Here is an 11,055-nt window from a genome sequence, read left to right as displayed (position 1 = left end):
AAGTTGCTGGAAAAGCTCAGCGGTTCAGGCAGCATCTGTGAAGGTCAAAACAGAGTTAATGTGTTGGGTCTAGAGACCTTTCCTCAGAACTGACCAGCTCCTTTGTTTTGTTCATGTCAATGGGGAGACTGTTGTCTCTTACACCATGTAGCCAAGCACTCAATGGCTTTCCTGTACTCGAGAACTGACTACTACTCATTGGCTGGGAATTAAACCTGGCTGCGTGGGAAGCGAGAATTCAAACACTGATCCATCAATGCAACCACTTAACTGTCCTTCATTCAGTCCCAAGCTGAGATGATTCCCCAGCTGGAGAGGAACTCTATTAATAGAAATACCCGTATCTGTTTCCAGCTAATGGAAGGAAGACAAATTCTGACAGGATGAAACTGAAACTGACTGAGCATGCCTTCCCCAGTAACAAGTGACAGATACTTCATCATGTCATTATTGGATATTTCACTGAGACCGTGACCAGTCATTGACTCTGGTTCTGCAGCTTGTATTTCGGGAAAGGTCAAAATGCTTTCTCAATTGTGAAATGGAGCCGTGGTAGAGAAGGATTTCTGTTTTGTCAGTCTGAAAACAACAGTTGTTTTCCTGTCAGAGTGTTTTGTTCTCACTGTCTGATTGAAAGAGGGGCAGTACATTCCCAGAATGTTGCTGATCGTTTTCTCCATCTCCCTGTGTTTTTCTTGGGCCTCTCCGCACAAGGACAGAATTCAACTTTTCTCTCTCTCTCTCTCTCTCTCTGGGGTGAATGTGAATCTCTTGGTGAGAGTTTGAAATAGGGGATGTTTGACCAGCCGCCTGTTATACAGCCAGCCTGATATTTTACTCACTGAAGGCAGCACAGTCTCTGGGAGTCTCTGATGGGATTTGTGTGCAGGTCTCCTGACTGCAGCACGAGAAAACCCGCAGATCAGAGAAGCTCGGAGCAAATGGGAAATGATTCGAATGGACAATGTTCAATTTTCACATCGATTGAGAGAAGCCAAACAGCTTCATCCCTCCTTTTCTAAAGTCTGTAAACACTGTGGGGAGGAGGAGAAGGATGCCCCATGTTTAACCCAACCCAGGCTCAGCTGTGATGGTGTTCTTGAAAAGAATGGTTTTCTCTTAAATTTCCATGACCTACATAAACAAGAAGAAGAAATTTGCAAGCTTTACCGGTGTTTAGTCATGCATACGGAAATGAGGTGCACCCCTCTGAAGGGAAAATGGATCTCCTTGAGTTGTTACCAAGAGGAGGCATTATGCACTTTTTACATGGACCTTACGTTATTAGAATGTATGAATGAACTTGTAAATATTCATGCAATCACAGTCAAATTCTATCCATGGTTTTTGAATCTTACCCCAAGGTACCTCCCAGGAAGTGGGATAGGATGGGGTGGGTGAAAGGTAAAGAGATGGCTAAACGGCTCGGTCTTTAATTTTGTTTTGATGGGACATCTAACCTCATGGACTGGAACATCCTATCTCTTTACTGTCCACGTACAAGGTCTTTGGATGGCAGTTCTGGGCTTCCCACGGGAAGGACTCATTTTCTCTCGACCGAGCATCATTCACACCAGAGTGTGAACATCTCATTATCCTGGCTGCTTGTTTTTTGTGCCTGTGGGACAAGCCCATTTGTGTGAACACTTTATCGTGTGTTTGTGCCCTATTTGTTCTGCTTGCCTGTTTGAGCCCAGCATCCATAATACAGTGACGATGATCAAGGAGATGATCAGAGGCAGACCCTCATCGATAGCGAATGTGAGGAGACTCATTTGGCAGAAATTAACAGGACTGTGTATTCATGAGGTGAGGATGGGCCCATGTTCCTGCTGAAACTATGATTAGTCAATCAAAGCATTAATCCCACAACTGATCTATCATGAACAGTACACTCAGCCCATTTACCAGCACTGACCCCAAGGTCACTCCACTCAGTCCATCCCCCAGCATTGAGCCCTGGGACACTCCACTCAGTCCATCTGCCAGCATTGACCCCACAGTCACTCCACTCAGTCCATCCCCCAGCACTGAACCCTGGGTCAGACCATTCAGTCCAACCCCCAGCACTGACCCCTGGGTCACTCCACTCAATCAATCCCCCAGCACTAGCCCCTCGTTCACTCCACTCAGTCCATTTGCCAGCACTGACCCCTGAGTCACACCACTCAGTCCAACCCCCAGCACTGACCCCTGGGTCACTCCACTCAATCAATCCCCCAGCACTGGCCCCTCGTTCACTCCACTCAGTCCATTTGCCAGCACTGACCCCTGAGTCACTCCACTCAGTCCACCCCCAGCACCGACCCCTGGGTCACTCTACTCAGTCCATCTCCCAGCACTGACACCTGGGTCACTCCACTCAGTACATCTCCCAGCACTGACTCTGGGTCACTAAACTCAGTCCATTCCCCAACACTGGCCCCTGGGTCACTCGACTCAGTCCAACCCCAGCGCTGACACCTGGGTCACTTCACTCAGTCCATCTCCCAGCACTGACACCTGGGTCACTCCACTCAGTGCATCTCCCAGCACTGACTCTGGGTCACTAAACTCAGTCCATTCCCCAACACTGGCCCCTGGGTCACTCAACTCAGTCCAACCCCAGCGCTGACACCTGGGTCACTTCACTCAGTCCATCCCCAGCACTGACCCCTGGGTCACTCCACTCAGTCCACCCCCAGCACTGACCCCTGGGCCACTCCACTCAATCTATCCCCCAGCACTGGCTCCTCGGTCACTCCACTCAGTCCATCTGCCAGCATTGACCCCAGGGTGACTCCATTCAGTCCATCGCCCAGCACTGACCACTGAGTCACTCCATTCAGTCCATCCCCCAGCACTGACACCTGGGTCACTCCACTCAATCTATCCCCCAGCACTGACCCCTGGGTCACTCCACTCAGTCAATCCCCCAGCAATGACCCCTGAGTCACTCCACTCAGTCCACCCCCAGCACTGACCCCTGGGTCACTCCACTCAATCTATCCCCCAGCACTGGCTCCTCGGTCACTCCACTCAGTCCATCTGCCAGCATTGACCCCAGGGTGACTCCATTCAGTCCATCGCCCAGCACTGACCACTGAGTCACTCCATTCAGTCCATCCCCCAGCACTGACACCTGGGTCACTCAACTCAATCTATCCCCCAGCACTGACCCCTGGGTCACTCCACTCAGTTCACCACCAGCACAGGCACCTGGGTCACTCCACTCAGTCCGTCCCCGAGCACTGACCCCTGGGTCACTTCACTCAGCCCATACCCCAGCACTGATCCCTGCGTCACTCCACTCAGTCCATTCCCCAGCACTGACCCCTGGGTCACTCCACTCAGTTCACCACCAGCACAGACACCTGGGTCACTCCACTCAGTCCGTCCCCCAGCACTGACCCCTGGGTCACTTCATGCAGCCCACACCCCAGCACTGATCCCCGAGTCACTCCACTCAGTCCATTCCCCAGCACTAACCCCTGGGTCACTCCACTCAGTCCATCCCCCAGCACTGACCCCTGCGTCACTCCACTCATCCATCCCCCAGCACTGACCCCTTGGTCACTCCACTCAGTCCATCCCGCAGCAGCTGTGAGGTCACTGAACTGATTTTAGAATTTTAATTTGGAATTTCCTTTATTGTCGCAGGTACTGAAGTGTGGAAGATCAGGAATACAGACAAAGTTTTCAATGTCACCCCCTGTGGCACCGCCTTAGGTACAAAGTACTGTAGTCCAGAGCATTGTTGCAGATTACAGAAACGAAGGGAAGAAGAAAGGAATAAATGTTACATTGCTTACAGTTGTTAATTGTATAAGTCTGGAAAAATTGAGAATAATGTTCAAAAGATATGCATTACAATCTTTCCATACGGGACCTACAGTAGGTCAGTGCAGCGAACTTCCACACGTGGTCTGACTCGGCTCACAGGCTGCTAACTGCCAGCATCGGACCACAGTCCAACAACTGCCCCGCTCTGCTCGAGCCTCCAGCCCACTGCCTGTGCCCACATTGCCCAGATCTCCAGACCACTGTCTGCCCCCACTCTGTTCAAGCCTCCAGCCTGTGCCCACACTGCTCGATCCTGCAGCCCGCTGGCTCTCCCTGCTCCGTGTGAGCCTCCAGCCCACTGGCTCTCCCTGCTCCATGTGATCCTCCAACCAACTGGCTCTCCCTGCTCCATGTGATCCTCCAACCAACTGGCTCTCCCTGCTCCATGTGATCCTCCAACCAACTGGCTATCCCTGTTCCATGTGATCCTCCAGCCCATTTGACGACACTGCCCTGCCTGTGGCCTGCTGGCTCTCCCTTCTCAGCTCTGTGTCTCCAGCTCACTGTACCTCAGGATTGAACATCAACAAGGGGAAAAGAGACAGGAAATAGGAAATGAACAGAACGAGCTCCTGTTGGAGGGTCCTACTCCGCCACCATCTTGACCAGAAAATGCTTCCTCAACATTTCAAATTGAGGCTATGACCCTTTCCACTCTGATCAGACCGTGACTCTGATCTGACATTTCTATCTGATTCCAGATCCCGTTCTCTGCAAATTTGATCGTGATTTTCCCTGACCAATTATTTCTGTTTGATCATCATCTCTCTGTTTGATCACGCACAGGCATTCACACATTCCAATGGATACAGACTGTTGAGTTTCTTGAAGAAGATTCTAATCAGAAAAGTTCCGTTAAGCGATCAATGCAAGTTGGATTTGATGGAAAGGACTTTATTAGTTTAGAACCAGACAAAATGAGAAGGGTCGCGGCAAATCATCACGCAGTGGAGGTAAGAGAGAAATGGAATTCTGATCAAACTTGGAACAACTTTTGGGAAAGCATCTTGAAGAAGCATTTGTTCAATACTTAAACAGTAATCTGGAAGCAAGAAAGGAATATTTATTTCAGTTTTGATCCCAAATTCTGGTCAAACTTCACTGATTTATGAAATCGCTCTCCAATTCCGTGTCTGGCTATTGTTTGAGTTTTCACCCTTTCCCATCACAGTTCAGCCTGAAGTGTTCATCTCCAGGAGTGAGCCCAATCGTCAGGACAAGCCGCTCACTGTCTCCTGCCTGGTCACTGGATTTTATCCTGTAGACATCGAGGTGACCTGGCTAAGGAATGGAGAGGTCACGTCTGAGACACAATCGTGGGGGGTTCAACCAAACCATGATAGGACTCATCAGATCCAAAAAGATTGAGATCAATGCTGGGGATGAGGATCAATATTCCTGTCAAATTGAACACAGCAGCCTGGCAGAGGCCAAGCTCTATCAGTGGGGTAAGGAATTGGGCACCATGTTTGTGTGCCTGTATAAATCCATCTGTCTGTGTTTGTGTGTTTGTGTTCGTCCCTGCTTATCCAACTGAATGAACTTATATTTTTCTAACGTAATCAGAGTATCCTGAATTAATAAAAAGCAAGTTTATTCAATATTAACGGCAAAAAGAAATAGGAAAGTAATGTGCACAATACAAGCTTAGAAATAGGGGCAAGTGAAAAATATGAAAGTTAAAAAGAAAATTTGTCAATCTGAATTGTTTGCAAGTAATGAATATCTGAACACTGTGGCCGTTGCTGCGTGTATTACCAGTTGCATTACTTGATACTCAATTTTGAGATTCTTGGCTCTGGAGTTTGAATGGGACTCCTTTGTCCTTCTTTTCGGCATTGCCTGATGTCAGAACACAGATTAAGAATTTCCCTCTTGTTCTAGATGCAGCACAAAGCTGTTTGAATGGTTGTTCCTTGAGCTGTGACATTCACAGCACACTAGCCCGCACCATAGGTCGTTTGTCCCCAGACAAACCCAGACCAGGATTGAAGGTCTTTTAACCCCTTTTCTGCCCCTGTGTATTCTTGAAGGAGGGAACATTCACATGTTTCTCACCCAGACTGCTGGCACTCTTTAGTGTCTTGCTAAGAGTGTGAGATATTTGCAGGAGATTACAGGTTCAGTTTTTAGCTTTCTTGGCCACTCATCTAATGTAACATTCACAACTCTCACACACTCTCCCAGTAACCGCACACCATCACCTTCATGGCTGCCCTAATGCTTCCCACATGTCAAACGGGGCACGGATATGGAGAGTTAGTGATCTGATTATCATCCCACACCCAGGACGTTCCTCAACTTAAAACCCAAAGGTGCAATGTGGGGACAGGAGTGAGAGTGCCACTTCAGCTGCCCTCCCACCCCAGGGTGCTCACCTTCCTATTCATCTGGATGTCATTCCCCTTTCCCCTCCAGCTCAGTTACTGTCTCACTTCCTTCTGTGATCTTCTCCAGGTCCTCTTACAACTCCCTTTGACAGCTGACACTGACTACCACCCCCCCCACCTCCAACCGTTGTGTCCAAAGGCATTGCCTATCAGAAGGAAATGTTGACAATGAAGATTCCCATTGATCTGCCACACTGCAGAAGCCTGTGAGCTCAGACCTGGTTGAAACATTCAGCTGGTGACCCTGCCTTTTCCTCACTACAATACCTGCTTGGTCACCAGTCTGTGACATATTCCTGATTCCCAGCAGCTGGGGAATGAACACTTCCAAGCATTATCAACCATCAAACTCTGAACACACAAGATACAAACATCACTTTGTGCTTCTCCGTTCATTTGGGGATGGCTCATTGGAGAGTTGAATGGACCTGACTCCCCCACTTCACAATGAACTGAAGCTCATCTACTGCTGATTCCAAGAGCCACAAGCTGCTGAGTGAACGAATTAAACCTTTCTCATGAAATCATTATTGAAGAAAGTGGAAAAATCAACCATAAACCATTGTTTATTAATTGCAAAACACCATTATCGGCATTTATGGTTAAACATTGATGAATAACAGTGTAAATAACAATGTAAATAAATCCGATTGTAAAATTTATACATCACACAGGAGTTCACAGCGGGTACTTCAAATTCAAAACACAGCTGTTCAGCTTAAAATAGAATGCATGTTAAATATTAACAAACAAATAGCAAGTATTTTTCATCAGCATAACGATAGACAGTTGCAAACTTTACACAGATATGTACATGACCACTAGAATTTGTTGACAAAAAGTGCAAAATCATTCAGTTGCCTACAATATAAAAACTGTCTCTGAGTTACCTCAGGACATTGTTTCATTTCAGGTAAATGACTGAACCACTGAAGACAGTGAAGTTGAGAAAGTGTGAGGGAGAAACCATCTGTGAAGATTCCTCTGACAGTGAAGCTGCTCACGTTTCTGAGATGGGATTGGATCATGACTTGAGAAGGTCTCACTTGAAGAATCAGGTTCCCCCCATTCCTGCAAATCCGGGATTCACTGTTCAGTCAGTGGAAATACATTCCCTAGAAAAAAAAATCGATCTCATTCCTGAAAGGACTGGGTGCGAACAATGAGCCAAAAATCTGTTTGCCTGCTGTGATATGGAAGGATGTTCAATGGTGTCCATGTTCACACTGGAACAGGAGATTTCCTTCATTCCTCAATGAGGCTCCGGGAATGTCCTGCAGTGGAACCCAGAAAGCCCACAAAGTAAGGAATGGACAGACACAATGCAGTCACTTCAGGGTGGGCAAGGGAGTAAAATTAGTCTGACAGGTTTTAACACTGTCTGGGACAGTGAGGGTGAGAGGGTGGAATTAGTCAAGAGGAGAGGGGAAAGTTACAAATATATCTCTGATAAAAGTTAAAATGACACTTACTGAATCATGAAGGAGCTGGAATGGAGACATCAGAAGCTGAGAAAACATAAACAGAATAAGAGAAATATAATAATATACAAAATCAGTCTGAAATATTCTCCATCACTCACGCGATCCAGGATTCAATCACACTCAGCATATAACTAACCAGACTCACACAGCACAGCACAGAGGCAATTGAAGTTGAGAGTTTGTAGGGTGAAAGAGCTGACGGAGGACCGGATGATGAGAGAGTTTTGGGTGAGGAACTGAATGGTGAATGAGTAGTGATGAGAGATTAAAGGGCAAGGGACTGAAGGGAGAATGATTGAGGTGTGTCGCGAGGAGTGAGAGGAGGATAAGTGACTGGGAATTGAGGGACTGGAGAGTGAGGAATGTGGCATGTCTGGCATCCTGAGTAACACCGAGGTGAATGCAATTCTACAACTTCCAATGCATTCTGTACCATCCCCAACACGCTTTCCGCTCAGTAACTTACTGCGAGCTGTTATGTAGGTCCCAGTTGGTGAATCTGCAGAAACAAAATAGATGTCCATGAGAATGGGGAATAATCCATTCTCAGAGAGTGAGAACATAACAAGTATAGGGGAACAGAGACTGTGACAGAAATCCTCATTCTCACACTCTCATCTATCCTTAAACATCAGGGAGAATCTGGAGATCTCTTCCATTCTATCAATCTTCAGTCAGTGAGGATGTGAATGTGTGGCATGGTTTTAATGATCAATATTCAACCTGGTCTCAGCCTATCATACAAAGGAAGATCAGAGAGGGAACAAGAATGTGTTTATACATGTGTAACTGAGTTTGGGAATTCAGTCAGTTCCACTCAATACAGTGTCCTGTACTCCCACTACTCACCCTACATTCACCCTGTCCCCTCAGTTCTACATTACCCTCTCCCTGTTTCTTACCTTTCCAGGGCTTTTTCCAGATGATTATTCCGACTATTGACGACACTGCAGTAACTAATCCAATCAGAATGGCAAGATGGAAACGTTCCACACTATTTTCAAAGATTTCTAAAAGACATTAGAATAATATTAGAACTGTATTGGTTCCCAGATTCATTCTCAGTTCTGTCTTGATTCCCGTTCATTGGGAATTGATGGGATTAGTTTAAACGCTGGGTTCCCACACACTCACAAGCTATTTAACTGCATGGGCGCCAATCACATAGCTGAGGTCAGGCAGAAGGCCCTTCTTACAGATTAATTTTCACCACTCCATATGATAGTTATTGCCAGTCAAATGACAGTTAATGGCAATGTTTCTAACTTCCTTTTTTAATAGGTGCAGCAATTGCTTCCATGCACCTTAACTTTTTACCTTTTGTTTGGACAGTTTTATTTTTATTCCCAATTCTGTCCAATCTAAGTACAGGAAAACATGTCGAGAAATGTAGAAAGCCAGCAAGATAGACGGATAGATAGAAAGAGAGCGTGCGAGCGTGAGAGAGAGAGAGAGAGTGATAGCAATGGCGGAAGCTGTGGCAAGAACCTTATGTTTTTCTGTGATTGAGATCCAAACACTGAAATCATGCAGAGATGCTTAGTGGTCTTGAACAAGAAGAGGGGATATCAGTTGAAAAAGAGTATGGGGACGTCATGAGAGGGAAGAAAAAGAGAGACAGTTGGCATTTAAATCAGCTACATAGAAGTCTCAGCACGAGAAGCCAGGAGAGAATGCGAGAAATTCACTCAGAAGTAGAGATAAGAGAGTGTGATAATATATGCAATAATATATGAAAATATACATCGGAAGGGTAACAATGAACTCTGACACAAATGCCCAGTCTACGTTATTCCACGCCAATGCAGCCACGTGAACAGAATCATAGAGTCAGAATGAGAATGTGGTGTTTTTTTTTTATTAGCTGTGCTGTCCCGGAAGGAGAAATTTTTCACATTTTATGCAATGGATGTAGGGCATTGATGACTTGCTCTCAACAGAATTCATATTACCTGAACATTGAAGATTTTGAAGTGTCCTAAAAGGGAGGGTAATACAACAAGATAGTTTGTGCTCCTGAGATGCTGCTTGGCCTGCTGTGTTCATCCAGCCTCACATTTTATTATCTTACAACAAGATAGTTGTTACTTTTCAATCTTCTTGATGTAGAATTTTGTTTCTACTCACTCTCAAAAATGTTTCAAGTGAATGTTTTCGTGCATATTCACGACAACCAAGAAATAAAGTGCATAAAATGAAAACAAAGAAGCAAACACAGTTCATTTGGACATACTGATAAAATGAGAGAGAGTGCCAATTTCAGGAGACGTGATGCTGACCACCAATCTGTAGAAATTATGAATTACACAGAATGAATCAGAGAGGCATAGATTCATAGAGTAATACAACATGGAAACAGGCCCTTTTGCCGATATTGCTCCATGCTGACCATGTTGCTCACTCAACTATTTCCAGTTTCCTGCATTTGTTCTGCATCCCTCTGAATCCTTCCCATCCATGTTCCTACTGATTTTTTTTTCTTCAATGTTACTATTGTGCCTGCCTCAACCACTTTCCCTGGGAGCACATTCCATATCTGTACCAATCTCTGCTTGAAAAAGTTCCCCCTCAGCTTCTTCTTGTCCCTTTTCCCTCTCATAGTCAGCCTATGCCCTCCAGTTTTCATGTTCGGATCCTCGGAGAAAAATAAGATGCATTCAACATACCTATGCCCTTCATGATTTTATACACCTCATTCTCTTATGTTCCAAGGAATAAAGTCCTATTCTGGCCAATCTCTCCTTAAAACTCAGGGCTACTAGTCCTGGCAAAATCTTCAGAAATCATCTTAGCCCACTTTCCAGTTGAACTGTCTTTCATATAATAGTGTGATCACAACACTCCAAGTGCAGCCTCAGCAATGACTTAGACAACTGAAGCATAAAGTCCCAACTCTGATACTCAATGCTTCGACCGACAAAGGGCAACATGCTAAATGCCTTCTTCAACACCCCATCTACCTGTGATGTCGCTTTCAACAAACCATATAATTGTTCTCCTCAGTCCCTTTGTTCCACGACACTGCTCAGAACCTTCCCATTTACTGAATAAGTCATAACCTGGTTTCTGTTTCCAAAATACAACACCTCACACTTATTTGTATTGAATTGCTTTTGCCAATCTTCAGTTCAGTTCATTTCCCCATCTGATAAAGATCTAGAACATAGAAAAGTACAGCACAGTACAGGCCCATCGGCCCACAATGTTGTGCCGTGGAATAATCCGAATCCAAAAATAAAATAACCTAACCAACATTCCCCTCAATTCACTGCTGTCCATGTGCATGTCCAGCAGTCGCTTAAATGTCACTAACGACTCCGCTTCCACGACTTCTACTGGCAAAGTATTCCATGCACTCA

General features: G+C 45.7%; 1 long non-coding RNA gene and 1 pseudogene across 1 annotated transcript; one reads left to right on the top strand and one right to left on the bottom strand.

Annotated features, from left to right (window-relative positions):
* The first annotated feature begins 657 nt into the window (after nucleotides 1-657).
* Nucleotides 658-5,825, top strand: LOC132206223 (class I histocompatibility antigen, F10 alpha chain-like; annotated as a pseudogene).
* Nucleotides 5,826-6,813: 988 nt separating this feature from the next.
* Nucleotides 6,814-8,709, bottom strand: LOC125446580 (uncharacterized). Its single transcript, XR_007246433.2, has 4 exons — nucleotides 8,599-8,709; nucleotides 8,163-8,195; nucleotides 7,685-7,720; nucleotides 6,814-7,486 (listed from the first exon to the last, which is right to left on the bottom strand). It is a non-coding gene; the product is annotated as an uncharacterized LOC125446580 (long non-coding RNA).
* Between the last annotated feature and the right edge of the window lie 2,346 nt (nucleotides 8,710-11,055).

This window comes from Stegostoma tigrinum, chromosome 34 (genome assembly GCF_030684315.1).
Source record: "Stegostoma tigrinum isolate sSteTig4 chromosome 34, sSteTig4.hap1, whole genome shotgun sequence".
NCBI lineage: Eukaryota > Metazoa > Chordata > Chondrichthyes > Orectolobiformes > Stegostomatidae > Stegostoma > Stegostoma tigrinum.
The sequence above is the reverse complement of the archived record's forward strand: the minus strand, read 5'-3'. Positions and strand labels throughout refer to the sequence as shown.